Consider the following 13976-nt stretch of genomic DNA (forward strand, 5'->3'; position numbering starts at 1 on the left):
AAAAACAATGCACAGGGCTACAATCTAATAAAAGGTGTATTATAGTTTTTCTTTTAGAAATATTTTCTCTCTACATTGATCACATAGAAATGTCAGATTTAAAAACTTCTTGGGGCTAAGAAGCCAAAACCAAGGAAGACTTTAGATTTTCCTCCAGTGTGAATGTTCCTGGGCCTGCCAGGAAGTGAGAAGAGTTTACTCATGTTACTGTAAGGCTGAGAACTCTTGAAACCAGGTCTATTCACGCTTTTAAATATGATATTTTAGTCAAGGTATTGGTAATATAACCCATATTTCCAATTGTATCCTGTTATAAAGAGAGAACAGATTTTTACTGAACTTATGCAAATAACCATATTGCCATAAGAAAACTCACAAATAAGTTCTGAATTTTGGAGGGATCAAGTAGGGAGAAAAAGCACATGCTTCCACCTTTGTTCACAAAAAGTATACTTTACCAAATTGCTGTAAACTATAGAGAGCTTAAAAGAAAATTTCTCTAAATCTGGAAAACAAAACATTTAAGTAAAAAACCAGGTTTTAAAATAAAAGTCATAAAAACATTATCTTCATCAGTTATTCAATTTCATGAAATTAATTTTTGTTTCCTTTGATCTTAATTAGCAGTTTTGTGAATTTATCAGGGTTTTGGAAAACTTTTATTTAGTCTATTGATCTTAAAGTTGTTAGAAACTTGTTTTAGGAGTACTTGTTAGAATCTTTTCCATGAATCTGATTAGATGCCACTAGAGAAAAATCAAAACCATGGATGATAGAGACAGACTAGCCATGTTTAAAATCTGATAAACATTCATTATAATCAGCAGTTGACAAGTAAATGTACTCATTTTTGAGACATACAACCTAATAACCAAAATTATGACTGATGATATACTAGACTTTTAAGGATTCTATATTACTCTAGAAAATTTATATCAATAATATACCCATAAATGTAACTGAAAAAAATCTAGTATGACTTATTATTTGACAGTAATAATGACTTTCTATAAATTTAATACATCAAACAAGCTTAATTATTTAGCATCTCTACAAAATGAGAGATATATCCTTTATTTTATTTTTCTTCATTTTTCATACAGGGTGCCATGGCGGGTAACCATCAGAGAACACACTGCTATTTTCAAATAAACAGAACTGAACAAAAGCATTTTAGCATGGTGTCTATGGTGTCTTACTGTACATAGAAAACTGGTGAACATCTTCAGACACTAAGACCAGGAAATGAAATGAATGAATGCTATTTGTCGATACGTTTATGAATCACTCAATAGTGTTAATATAGGCTATCTTTACCTGAAAGCAGAACTACAATTACTGACTCTGGCAGCACTGGACAATTCTAAAATGCAGGTCTAATGAAAAGTAGGTACAACCAGCAAGCAAGCAAGGGACAGATGCCATGTCTGCTTCCAAAGGGCGTCACTGATTTGGAACCAGGCTCTGCAGATTTTAAGAATTGATATAGTCATCTTAACAGCTTAATATTAAGTTTCCCTCACCTTGTATGTTGGCAATCAACAAAAGTGAGAATTTCTGAAATGAGCTAAATAGGATTAAAAAGCAGAACACTGTCCATATAACAGAATTGCTGCTTCACAACTTTTGCCCAGTTCTCACCTATTGTCCTACAAAAACCTCTCATCTGATAAATTTTAGTGAAAACCTCTGCCAACTGTAACAGACTTTTCTCAGCCCAGCTCTAGATACTTAGTATTTGAAACAAGGCTTGTGAAGTGGAAGCATCCACAGGAAAATGCAGTGTTTCTACTGGAGGTAGGTGTCAAATTTCCTCTTTATGTTGTCAAAGGAATCTGCTCCCATATAATCAGCCTGGCCCTGTTCCCACTGCTCCTTCCGTTCTTCCGAGGATACAAAAGGCTGTGCCATAGCTGGGATCTCGCCGAGGGACAGATGTGATATGGCTCTAGAGACATCTTCCACACTTACATATGAGCACCTGTCTTTGACAAGGCCAAATTGTTGAAGCAGAGGTAAAACGTTGCTGATAAAGATGTTCCACCACAGGATGAGAAACTCTGGATAAGTTATGTTGGGTTCATGGGAATCACTTTTGACACTTTTTGTTTTGGGATCATATATATAATTCCATGGTTTGACTTGTCCCCGGAAATGCACAACTTTGGCACTTACACCAAACACTTTAAATGCTGGGAGATGGGAGTATATAGAGATGCTGCTTAGGTTATAAATAAATGGCAAGTGTTTTCTGATATCTGTTGTTGCCCAGCTGCTAAAAAATATGTTCAGTCTGGGTGCAGTGGCTCCTGTCTGTAATCCCAGCACTTTGGGAGGCCAAGGTGGGCAGATCACCTGAGGTCAGAAGTTCAAGACCAGCCTGGCCAACATGATGAAACCCAGTCTCTACAAATATACAAAATTTGGCCGGGCACGGTGGCTCACACCCGTAATCCCAGTGAGAGGTGAGGCCAGCTGGACTTCCTGGGTCGAGTGGGGGCTTGGGGAACTTTCCTATCTTGCAAGAGGATTGTAAAATGCACCAATCAGTGCTCTATAAAACGCACCAATGAGCGCTCTGTAAAATGCACCAATCAGCAGGATTCTAAAAGTAGCCAATCACGGGGAGGATTGGAAAAAGGGCACTCTGATAGGACAGAAATGGAACATGGGAGGGGACAATAAGGGAATAAGGGCTGGCCACCCCAGCCAGCAGTGGCAACCCACTTGGGTCCCCTTCCACGCCGTGGAAGCCTTGTTCTTTTGCTCTTCACAATAAATCTTGCTACCGCTCACTCTTTGTGTCCGTGCCATCTTTAAGGGCTGTAACACTCACTGCGAAGGTCCACAGCTTCATTCTTGAAGTCAGTGAGACCACGAACCCACTGGCAGGAACCAACTCTGGACACATCTTGGGGGCTCGTCCGGGATGTTGCAATGCAGTGAGTACCATCGGACCCCTTTCACTTGTTATTCTGTCCTATTTTTCCTTACAATTCAGGGGCTAAACACCGGGCACCTGTTGGCCAGCTAAAAGTGACTAGCACGACTGCCAGACTAAAGACATGGGTTTCAGGCTTTCTGGGAAAGGGCTCTTCAACAACCCCCGACTCTTCAGAATCAGGAGCATTGGTTTGCCTGGAACCAGCTTCCACTTTTCCTGCACTTCTGGGCTGAGCTGAGGGTCAATAGAGAGGAAAGCCATTCAGCTCTGGGGTCCCAAGAAAAAAGTTGGTTGTCCCTGCAGCCATGAGCAGAGCTCTCAAAGTTATGTCACCCAACTCATAGATATGAGACTCGCCTATCTATCCTATCTATCCTGACCTTTGCCTCCTGGGTCCTAACGCCTGTCAGACAAACTTCCTGTTGCCTCTCTTCTCTGAGGCTAGTCCTGCTTCTGAAGACCACTCCCTAGTTTCTTCTATAAGGATGATTTCTAATATAGATTTTGGGACTCTGTTCCCTTCTTTAGGCACCCGGGCTCACCAATCAGAAAGAACGCAAATTGTTCAATGGGAAATAGGCACCCTGGGGCAAATAATTTTTGACTGGAGCCCCGTCAGGGGGTACTATCTGGAATACCATCTATCCTTTTAGGATCCCTCCTCAGACTAGCAGAACTAACAAAGGCTATTCCCAAAGCTAGGATATGGGGAGCCTCAGAAATTACAGACTCCTAAATTGGGGGGATATCCTTCCTATTCATATGATGAGAAGTGAGGACAAAAGGCATCACCCTTCCAACCCTGGAGATCCCTTCCCTCCCTCAAGGTATGGCCCTCCACTCCATTTTGAGGCATATCATCTTTATAGGACAAGGGTAAGGTCCCAATACCAACAGGAAAAAACACTTAGAACTCTAACAGGTTTTTGAGAATGTGTCAGTAAGGGCCACTAAACCTGACCTTTCTCAGTCCTCTTGTGGTCTAAGAGGAAAGGCAAGTGTACAGGTTTTCAAGAATGTGTCAGTAAGGGCCACTAAATCTGACCTTCCTTGGTCCTCTTTGTAGGAGGAAAGGCAAGTGTACAGGTTTTCAAGAATGTGTCAGTAAGGGCCACTAAATCTGACCTTCATCGGTCCTCTTTGTAGGAGGAAAACAAGTGTTTCCACTGCTGCTTTAGTGAGCGCAACTATTCCGAACAGCAGGGTCCGTGGACTATTGCAGATTCTTGGGCGGGGGAAAAAACAGACAAAAACCACAGTGGTTTTTTCTTTCTGTTTTAGATGGGAAACACTCAGGCATCAACAAGCTCACCCTTGAAATGCATCCTAAGCCATTGGCACCAATTTGGCCCATAAACCCTGAAAAAGAAGTGGCTTATTTTTTTCTGCACTGTGGCCTGGCCCCAATATTCTCTCTCTGATGGGGAAAAATGGCCACCTGAGGGAAGTATAAATTACAATACTATCCGGCAGCTTGACCTTTTCTGTAAGAGGGAAAGCGAATGGAGTGAAATACCGTATGTCCAAACTTTCTTTTCATTGAAGGATAATCCACAACTACACAAAGCTTGCAATCTACATCCCACAGGAGGACCTCTCAGCTTACCCCTACATCCTACCCTCCCTACAGGTCCCCTTCCTATTAATGATCAGCCTCCTCTAATCTCCCCCACCCAGAAGGAAACAAGCAAAGAAATCTCCAAGGGACCATAAAAACCCCTGGGCTATTGGTTATGTGTCCTTCAAGCTGTAGGGGGAGGGGAATTTGGCCCAACCCGGGTACACGTCCCCTTCTCCCCCTCTGATTTAAAGCAGATCAAGGTAGATCTGGGGAAGTTTTCAAATGATCCTGATAGGTATATAGATGTCCTACAGGGTCTAGGGCAAACCTTTGACCTCACTTGGAGAGATATCATGCTACTGTTAGATCAAACCCTGGCCTTTAATGAAAAGAATGCGGCTTTAGCTGCAGCCTGAGAGTTTGAAGATACCTGGTATCTTAGTCAAGTAAATGATAGAATGACAGCTGAAGAAAGGGACAAATTCCCTACCGATCACCAAGCTGTCCCCAGTATGAATCCCCACTGGGACCTTGACTCAGATCATGGGGACTGGATTTGCAAACATCTGTTGACCTGTGTTCTAGAAGGACTAAGAAGAATTAGGAAAAAGCCCATGAATTATTTAATGATGTCTGCCACAACTCAGGGAAAGGAAGAAAATCCTACTGCCTTTCTCGAGTGGCTATGGGAGGCCTCAAGAAAATATACTCCCCTGTCAGCCGACTTCCTCAAGGGTCAATTGATCCTAAAAAACAAGTTTATTACCCAATCAACCACAGATATAAGGAGAAAGCTACAAAAGCTAGCCCTAGGCCCTGAACAAAATTTGGAGGCATTATTAAACCTGGCAATCTCAGTGTTCTATAACAGGGACCAAAAGGAACAGGCCAAAAAGGAAAAGCAAGATAAGAGAAAGGCTGCAGCCTTAGTCATGGCCCCCAGACAAACAGACCTTGGTGGTTCAGATAGGACAGAAAATGGAGCAGGCCAATCACCCAGTAGGGCTTGTTATCATTATGGTTTGCAGGGACACTTTAAAAAAGATTCTCCAATGAGAAACAAGCCACCCCCTCACCCATGTCCAGTATGTTAATGCAATCACTAGAAGGCATACTGCCCCAGAGGACAAGAGTTCTCTGGGCCAGAAGCCCCAAACCAGATGATCCAACAACAGGACTGAAGGTGCCTGGGGCAAGCGCCAGCTCATGTCATCACCCTCACTGAGCCCTGGGTAAGTTTAACCTTTGAGGGCCAGGAAATTGACTTCCTCTTGGACACTGTCACAGCCTTCTCAGTGTTAATCTCCTGCCCCAGACAGCTGTCCTCACAGTCCGTTACAATCTGAGGAATCCTGGGACAGCCTGTAACCAGGTATTTCTCCCACCTCCTCAGTTGTGATTGGGAGACTTTGCTCTTTTCACATGCCTTTCTTTTTATGCCTGAAAGTACCACACCCTTATTAGGCCAAAGCTGGAGCTATTGTCTACATGAATATGGGGGACAAGTTACCCATTAATTGTCCCCTACTGGAGGAGGGAATCAACCCTGATGTCTGGGCATTGAAAGGACAATATGGAAGGGCAAAAAATTCCCGCCCAGTTCAAATCAGGATAAAGACCTCAACACTTTTCCTTATCAAAGGCAATACCCTTCCGGCCTGAAGCTCATAAAGGATTACAGAATATTTTTAGACATTTAAAAGCTCAAGGCTTAGTAAGAAAATGCAGCAGTTCCTGCAACCCCAATTTTAGGAGTACAAAAACTGAATGGTCAATGGAGACTAGTGCAAGATCTCAGACTCATCTATGAGGCAGTAATTCCTCTATGTCCAGCTGTATCCAACCCTTATACCCTACTCTCTCAAACACCAGAGGAAGGAGAATGGTTCACTGTTCTGGACCTCAATGATGCCTTCTTCTGCATTCCCCTGCACTCTGACTCCCAGTTTCTCTTTGCCTTTGAGGATCCCACAGACCACACATCCCAACTTATGTGGACGGTCCTGCTTCAAGGGTTTAGGGAAAGCTCTCATCTGTTTGGTCAGGCACTGGCCCAAGATCTAGGCCACTTCTCAAGTCCAGGTACTCTGGTCCTTCAGTATGTGGATGATTTACATTTGGCTACCAGTTCGGAAGCCTCATGCCAGCAGGCTACTCTAGATCTCTTGAACTTTCTAGCTAATCAAGGGTACAAGCTATCTAAATTGAAGGTCCAGATCTGCCTACAAGTCAAATATCTAGGCCTAATCTTAGCCAGAGGAACCAGGGCCCTCAGCAAACAATGAATTCAGCCTATACTGGCTTATCCTTGCCCTAAGACATTAAAACAGTTGCGGGGGTTCCTTGGAATCACTGGCTTTTGCCAACTATGGATCCCTGGATACAATGAGATGGCCAGACCACTCTATTCTCTAATCAAGGAGACCCAGAGGGCAAATACTCATCTAGGAGAATGGGAACCAGAGGCAGAAACAGCCTTCAAAACCTTAAATCAGGCCCTAGTACAAACTCCAGCCTTAAGCCTTCCCACATGACAAAACTTCTCTTTATACATCACAGAGAGAGCAGGGATAGCTCTTGGAGTCCTTACTCAGCCTGGTGGGACAACCCCACAACCAGTGGCATACCTAAGTAAGGAAATTGATGTAGTAGCAAAAGGCTGGCCTCTCTGTTTATGGGTAGTTGCAGCGGAGGCCATCTTAGTATCAGAGGCTATCAAAATAATACAAGGAAAGGATCTCACCATCTGGACTACTCATGATGTAAATGGCATACTAGGTGCCAAAAGAAGTTTAACTGCCTGCTTAGATACCAGGCACTACTCCTTGAGGGACCAGTGCTTCAAATATGCACGTGTGTGGCCCTCAACCCTGCCACTTTTCTCCCAGAGGATGGGGAATCAATCGAGCACGACTGCCAACAAATTGTAGCCCAGACTTATGCCATCTGAGAGGATCTCTTAGAAGTCCCCTTAGCTAATCCTGACCTTAATCTATATACTGATGGAAGTTCATTTGTGGAGAATAGGATACAAAGGGCAGGTTATGCCATAGTTAGTGATGTAACAGTACTTGAAAGTAAGCCTCTTCCCCCAGGGACCAGTGTCCAGTTAGCAGAACTAGTGGCACTTACCCAAGCCTTAGAACTTACCCAAGCCTTAGAACTGGGAAAGAAAAAAAGAATAAATGTGTATACAGATAGCAAATATGCTTATCTAATCCTACATGCCATGCTGCAATATGGAAAGAAAGGGAGTTCCTAACCTCTGGGGGAACCCCCATTAAATACCACAAGGAAATCATGGACTTATTGCATGCAGTGCAAAAACCCAAGGAGGTGGCCGTCTTACAGTGCCAAAGCCATCAAGAAGGTGAAGGAGAAAAGGCAGAAGGAAACTGTTGGGCAGACGCTGAGGCCAAAATTGCTGCCAAGCAGAGCCTCCCATTAGAAATACCTACGGAAGGACCCTTGGTATGGAACAACCCTCTCCAAGATATTAAGCTGCAATATTCCCTGACCAAAACAGAATGAGGACTTTCACAGGGCCACAGTTTTCTCCCTTCTGGGTGGTTAATGACAGAAGAGGGAAAGGTACTCATACCTGAAGCCAGCCAGTGGAAAATACTTAAGTCCCTCCACCAAACTTTTCATATGGGTATTGAGAATACTCCTCAAAGGGCCAAATCCCTAATTATAGGGCCAAATCTCCTCCAGACCATCCAGTAAGTAGTCAAAGCCTATGAAATGTGACAAAGGAATAATCCCTTGGTCCATCATAAGGCCCCTCTGGGGAAACAAAGAATAGGGTGCTATCCTGCAGAGGACTGGCAGTTAGACTTCACCCATATGCGTAAGTCAAGGGGATTTCAATACTTGTTGGTCTGTGTTGTTACCTTTACAAATTGGATACAAGCCTTCCTCTGCAAGACAGAGAAAGGCTCAGGAAATGGTTAAAGTCCTAATTCATGAAATAATTCCTAGATTTGGGCTTCCCCAAAGCTTAGAAAGTGACAATGGTCCAGCCTTTAAAGCCATGATAACTCAGGGAATTTCCAGGGCGCTAGGGATACAATATCACCTTCACTGCATCTGGAGGCCACAATCCTCAGGGAAGGTTGACAAGGCAAATGAAACACTCAAGAGGCACTTAAGGAAACTAACACAAGAAACTCATCTCCCGTGGCCTACTCTCTTGCCCATGGCCTTGTTGAGAAACCAAAATTCTCCTCACAAAGTGGGGCACCTACTATCCCATCAGTATAACTACACCCTACAACTTTAAGCCCCAACTGATCATAGTAACTTCTGAGTCACCCAAACAGCTCCATTCAGATGGCTTGTCCACTTCTCAGTTCCCCCCAAAATCATCACCACCTCCCTGCTTAACAACCTGGGTTTCGTAGTGGCAAACATACTCCCTGCATGACCATTCACCCCTGGAGCCCCTGCAGCAGCACCCCCACCACTAGTGAATGTCTTCTTATCCCCTCTTTCAATAACTCTCTTGAATGGTTCCTAGTAGATACAAAATGGTTTTTTCTCCAATGGGAAAATAGAACACAGGGAGTCACTCAGTTTGCTCCCAACAACCCTTTCTCGCTGCTCACCAAAGCTACCTTGGCAGTACTCTAGGAGTACGGGAAAATGAAAACAACAAACTCACACACTTTTTTAACATACACAACCAGCCAAGGCATATTCCTCTTATGTGGAACTTCAACCTATATCTGCCTCCCCACCAACTGGACAGGCACCTGCACCTTAGTCTTCCTAAGTCCCAACATTGACATTGCCCCAGGAAATCAGACCCTATCAGTGCCCCTCAAGGCTCAAGCCCATCAGTGCAGGGCCATACAACTAATACCCCTACTTATAGGGTTAGGAATGGCCACTGCTACAGAAACCAGAATAGCCAGTTTATCTACTTCACTATCCTACTACCACACACTCTCAAAGGATTTCTCAGACAGTTTGCAAGAAATAACAGAATCTATCCTTACTCTACAATCCCAAATAGACTCTTTGGCAGCAGTGACTCTCCAAAACTGCCAAGGCCTAGACCTCGCTGCTGAGAAAGGAGGACTTTGCACCTTCTTAGGGGAAGAGTATTGTTTTTACACTAACCAGTCTGGGATAGTATGAGACACTGCCTGGCATTTACAGGAAAAGGCTTCTGAAATCAGACAATGCCTTTCAAACTCTTATACCAACCTCTGGAGTTGGGCAACATGGCTTCTCCCCTTTCTAGGTCCTGTGACAGCCTTCTTGCTATTACTCGCCTTTGGGCGCTGTATTTTTAACCTCCTTGTCAAATTTGTTTCCTCCAGGATTGAGGCCATCAAGCTACAGATGGTCTTACAAATGGAACCCCAAATGAGCTCAACTCACAACTTCTACCAAGGACCCCTGGATCAACCCACTGGCCCTTTGACTGGCCTAGAGAGTTCCCCTCTGGAGGACACTACAACTGCAGGGTCCCTTCTTCGCCCCTATCTAGCAGGAAGTAGCTAGAGTGGTTATTGCCTAATTCCCAACAGCAGTTGAGGTATCCTGTTTAGAGGGGGAATTGAGAGATGAGGCCAGCTGGACTTCCTGGGTCAAGTGGGGACTTGGGGAACTTTGCTGTCTTACCAGAGGATTATAAAATGCACCAATCAGTGCTCTGTAAAACTCACCAATCAGCACTCTGTAAAATGCACCAATCAGCAGGATTCTAAAAGTAGCCAGTTGCAGGGAGGATTGAAAAAAGGGCATTCTGATAGGACAGAAATGGAACATGGGAGGGGCCATAAGGGAATAAAAGCTGGCCACCCTAGCCAGTGGTGGAACCCACTCGGGTCCCCTTCCATGCTGTGGAAGCTTTGTTCTTTTGCTCTTCACAGTAAACCTTGCTACTGCTCATTCATTGGGTCTGTGCCATCTTTAAGAGCTGTAACACTCACTGCGAAAGTCCATGACTTCATTCTTAAAGTCAGCAAGGACACAAACCCAACGGCGGGAACCAACTCTGGACACACCAGTGCTTTGAGAGGCCGAGGCGGATGGATCATGAGGTCAGGAGTTCAAGACCAGCCTGGCCAAGATGGTGAAACCCCGTCTCTACTAAAAATACAAAAATTAGCTGAGAGCGGTGGCAGGCGCCTGTAATCCCAGCTACTCAGGAGGCTGAGGTAGGAGAATTGCTTGAACCCAGGGGGCAGAGCTTGCAGTGAGCAAAGATTGCACCACTGCACTCCAGCCTGGGCAACAGAGTGAGATTCTGTCTCAAAAAAAAAGAAAAAAGAAAATACAAAAATTAGCCAGGCATGATGGCAGGTGCCTTTAATACTAGCTACTTGGGAGGCTGAGGCAGGAGAATCGCTTGAACCTGGGAGGTGGAGGTTGCAGTGAGCTGAGATTGCGCCATTGCACTGCAGCCTGGGAAACAGAGCGAGACTCAGTCTCAAAAGAAAAGAAAAGAAAAGAAAAAAATGTGTTCGGTAAGCCTTGGTCCCTACCATCAAAACTACCTTGGTCAGAAGCAAGATGCAACAGCTGATTATATATTTAAACTGAAGGCTGATAAACGAAGACTTCGGAATTGAAGCAGTCAGGCCACCTTGGGTCTGGTCCTGCTGAAAATTCTTCTCTCTCAAAAAGATCATCAACATTTGTTAGGACCAGAGTATCTGCATCCATAAATACACATTTTGAATACTGTGTAAGCAACCAGCAGTGGAGCTTTGTCAGTATGATATCCAACTCTGGCCTCTTCATTAAGGTTAGATGAGCAGAATTGTGCCGTCTGAGACATCTACCATGAAGACTTCATCAAAGACTGTCTCTAAAACTTTTCTCATGGAGTCTGAGACCCGCGGGGTGGTGAGTATGACCAGTCTCTTGGTGGTCCTGTGCTGTTTCAGAGATGACCCCAGGGCCAGGACACCTTTGGTGTAGGCATCATTTGTGGTCAGTGTCACAAAGGCTTGATCTGTCATGGTGCTGCTGGGGGTGCAGGCAGCTGGGGCAGCTGCAGGTTGGGAGGGAGCAAGGGCAGCGAGGAGAGAGCAAGGGCAGCGAGGAGAGAGCAAGGGCAGGGAGGAGGCACAGTGGGATGATCCTTTAAAACTCTGCAGGGGTTCAACTGGAAGGTGCCAAAGTTAACTCTAGATCAAAAAGAAACTTTAGAATTTTGATCTTAGAGAAGTCCGCCAAGGAGTCAAAAGCTTCAAAACACTTGATGAAAACATGACCACAGGCCATTGTGAAATAATACTCATTCATTTAACCAGAGTGATATCAAAGACTTAAAAAGCAATACAGAAAATAACGTGGATGTAAAATCCTTAACCCTTTCAAAGTTCAAAAAAATCTGATAAATATAACAGGAAATTATCTTGACAAAATGTAAAATCTTTGTTTTTAAAGGCTTCTCCTTATTGGAAGCTCATTTATCCGAGCTTGCAACAACTTGAAAGTCATACCTGATGAGAAGGTACTTGAATTCAATCAAACACAGGAAACATATGTGTCCAAGGTTATATGTATACACCATATTATACAAAAATGTGGCCGGGTGTGGTGGCTCGCGCCTGTAAGCTCAGCATTTTGGGAGGCTGAGGAAGGTGGATCACCTGAGGTCAGGAGTTCGAGACCAGCCTGACCAACATGGGGTCAACCCCATCTTTACTGAAAATACAAAAATTAGCTGGGCTTGGTGGCGGGCACCTGTAATTCCAGCTACTCAGCAGGCTGAGGCAGGAGAACTGTTTGAACCTGGGAGGCAGAGGTTGCAGTGAGTTGAGATCTCGCCATTGCACTTCAGCCTGGGTGACAAGGCGAGACTCCATCTCAAAAAAAAAAAAAAAAAAAAGAAAGAAAGAAAAATGTAAATAAGAATTAGTACCTTGAGCAGAGGAATACATGGCTCTTAGTAAAACCATGAGAAATTTCTTGGTTACATGAAACAATTTAGATACATCAAAAAAAGCCGAGAGGGCTGGGAGCAGTGGCTCATGCCTGTAATCCCAACACTTTGGCAGCCTAAGGTGGGCGGATCATGAGGTCAGGAGTTCGAGACCAGCCTGGCCAACATGGTAAAACCCCGTCTCTACTAAAAATACAAAAATTAGCCAGGCGTGGTGGCGGGCACCTGTAATCCCAGGTACTCAGGAAGCTAAGTCAGGAGAATCACTTGAAACTGGAAGGCAGAGTTGCATGAGCCGAGATCGCGCCACTGCACTCCAGTCTGGGTGACAAGAGGGAAACTCTGTCTCAAAAAAAAGAAAGAAAGAAAGAAAGAAAGAAAGAAAGAAAGAAAGAAAGAAAAAAGCCAAGAGTACACAAACGAACTTACAGTGAAGAAAAATATTGCTTTTCTAGGACTTTAAGACAGAACATCAGAAATTTCAGTGTTGGGTTATAACAGCAGAGTTAGAACTGGAGAAAAAAGTTACATGAGCTGACTAAAGAGTTAAAAGAGAGTTATTACCCAAGTTGAGCAAAAATATACAGCTTCTGAAGGGGAGAAAGAAGAGCTGATGGCAATGATGCATGACCTGCAAATTGTGTAGCAGGATACCACAAACTTTGAACTTCTGAGGTATGAATTTGAGGAACTCCAAGAGGAAAACTCCACCCCAAGAAATGAAATTACTATTTCATTATTATTATTATTATTATTATTTTGAGACAGAGTCTCGCTCTGTCACCCAGGCTGGAGTGCAGTGGTGCAATATCAGCTCACTGCAATATCTACCTCCCAGGTTAAAGCGATTCTCCTGCCTCAGCCTCTTGAGTAGCTGCAGGCACCCACCACCATGCTTGGCTAATTTTTTGTAGTTTTAGTAGAGATGGGGTTTCACCATGTTGGCCAGGCTGGTCTTGAACTCCTAACCTCAAGTGATCCACCTGCCTCAGCCTCCCAAAGTGGAAATTACCATTTTAAATGAAAAAGACAGCACTTTAAACCTTGAATTAAGAAAATTAAATGTAAATGTAAAACAGAAAAAATGTGCAGAGAATTAAAAATCAAAGGCTCTTGCAAATTTTACTAACAGCAGATCAGTATTTCAAGAAAAGTTTATTGTTTTAACATAGGAGACCAAATTTTTAGTTGTATCAGTGTTTTCATGTGTGCGTGTGTGTGTTTGTATGTGTGTGTGATGGAGTTTCGCTTTTGTTGCCCAGGCTGGAGTACAATGGGGTGATCTCTGCTCACCGCAACCTCCGCCTCCCGGGTTCAAGCAATTCTCCTGCCTCAGCCTCCCGAGTATCTGGGATTACAGGCATGTACCAATGCGTCTGGCTAATTTTGTATCTTAGTAGTGATGGGGTTTCTCCATGTTGGTCAGGCTGGTCTCAAACTCCCGACCTCAGGTGATCTACCTACCTCACCTTCCCAAAGTGCTGGGATTACAAGTGTGAGCCACCACACCTGGCCCAGCGTATTTTTAATATTAAAGTTCAATCTTTAAAAGACAAATAATTCCC

The 13976-nt window shown here is 44.0% G+C and overlaps 1 pseudogene; it reads right to left on the minus strand.

Moving 5' to 3' along the window:
• Positions 1–1774: 1774 nt before the first annotated feature.
• On the minus strand, positions 1775–11482 carry LOC100437406 (glycogenin-1-like; annotated as a pseudogene).
• Positions 11483–13976: the final 2494 nt, after the last annotated feature.

The sequence above is a fragment of the Pongo abelii genome, chromosome 7, assembly GCF_028885655.2.
Source record: "Pongo abelii isolate AG06213 chromosome 7, NHGRI_mPonAbe1-v2.0_pri, whole genome shotgun sequence".
Classification (NCBI taxonomy): Eukaryota; Metazoa; Chordata; class Mammalia; order Primates; family Hominidae; genus Pongo; species Pongo abelii.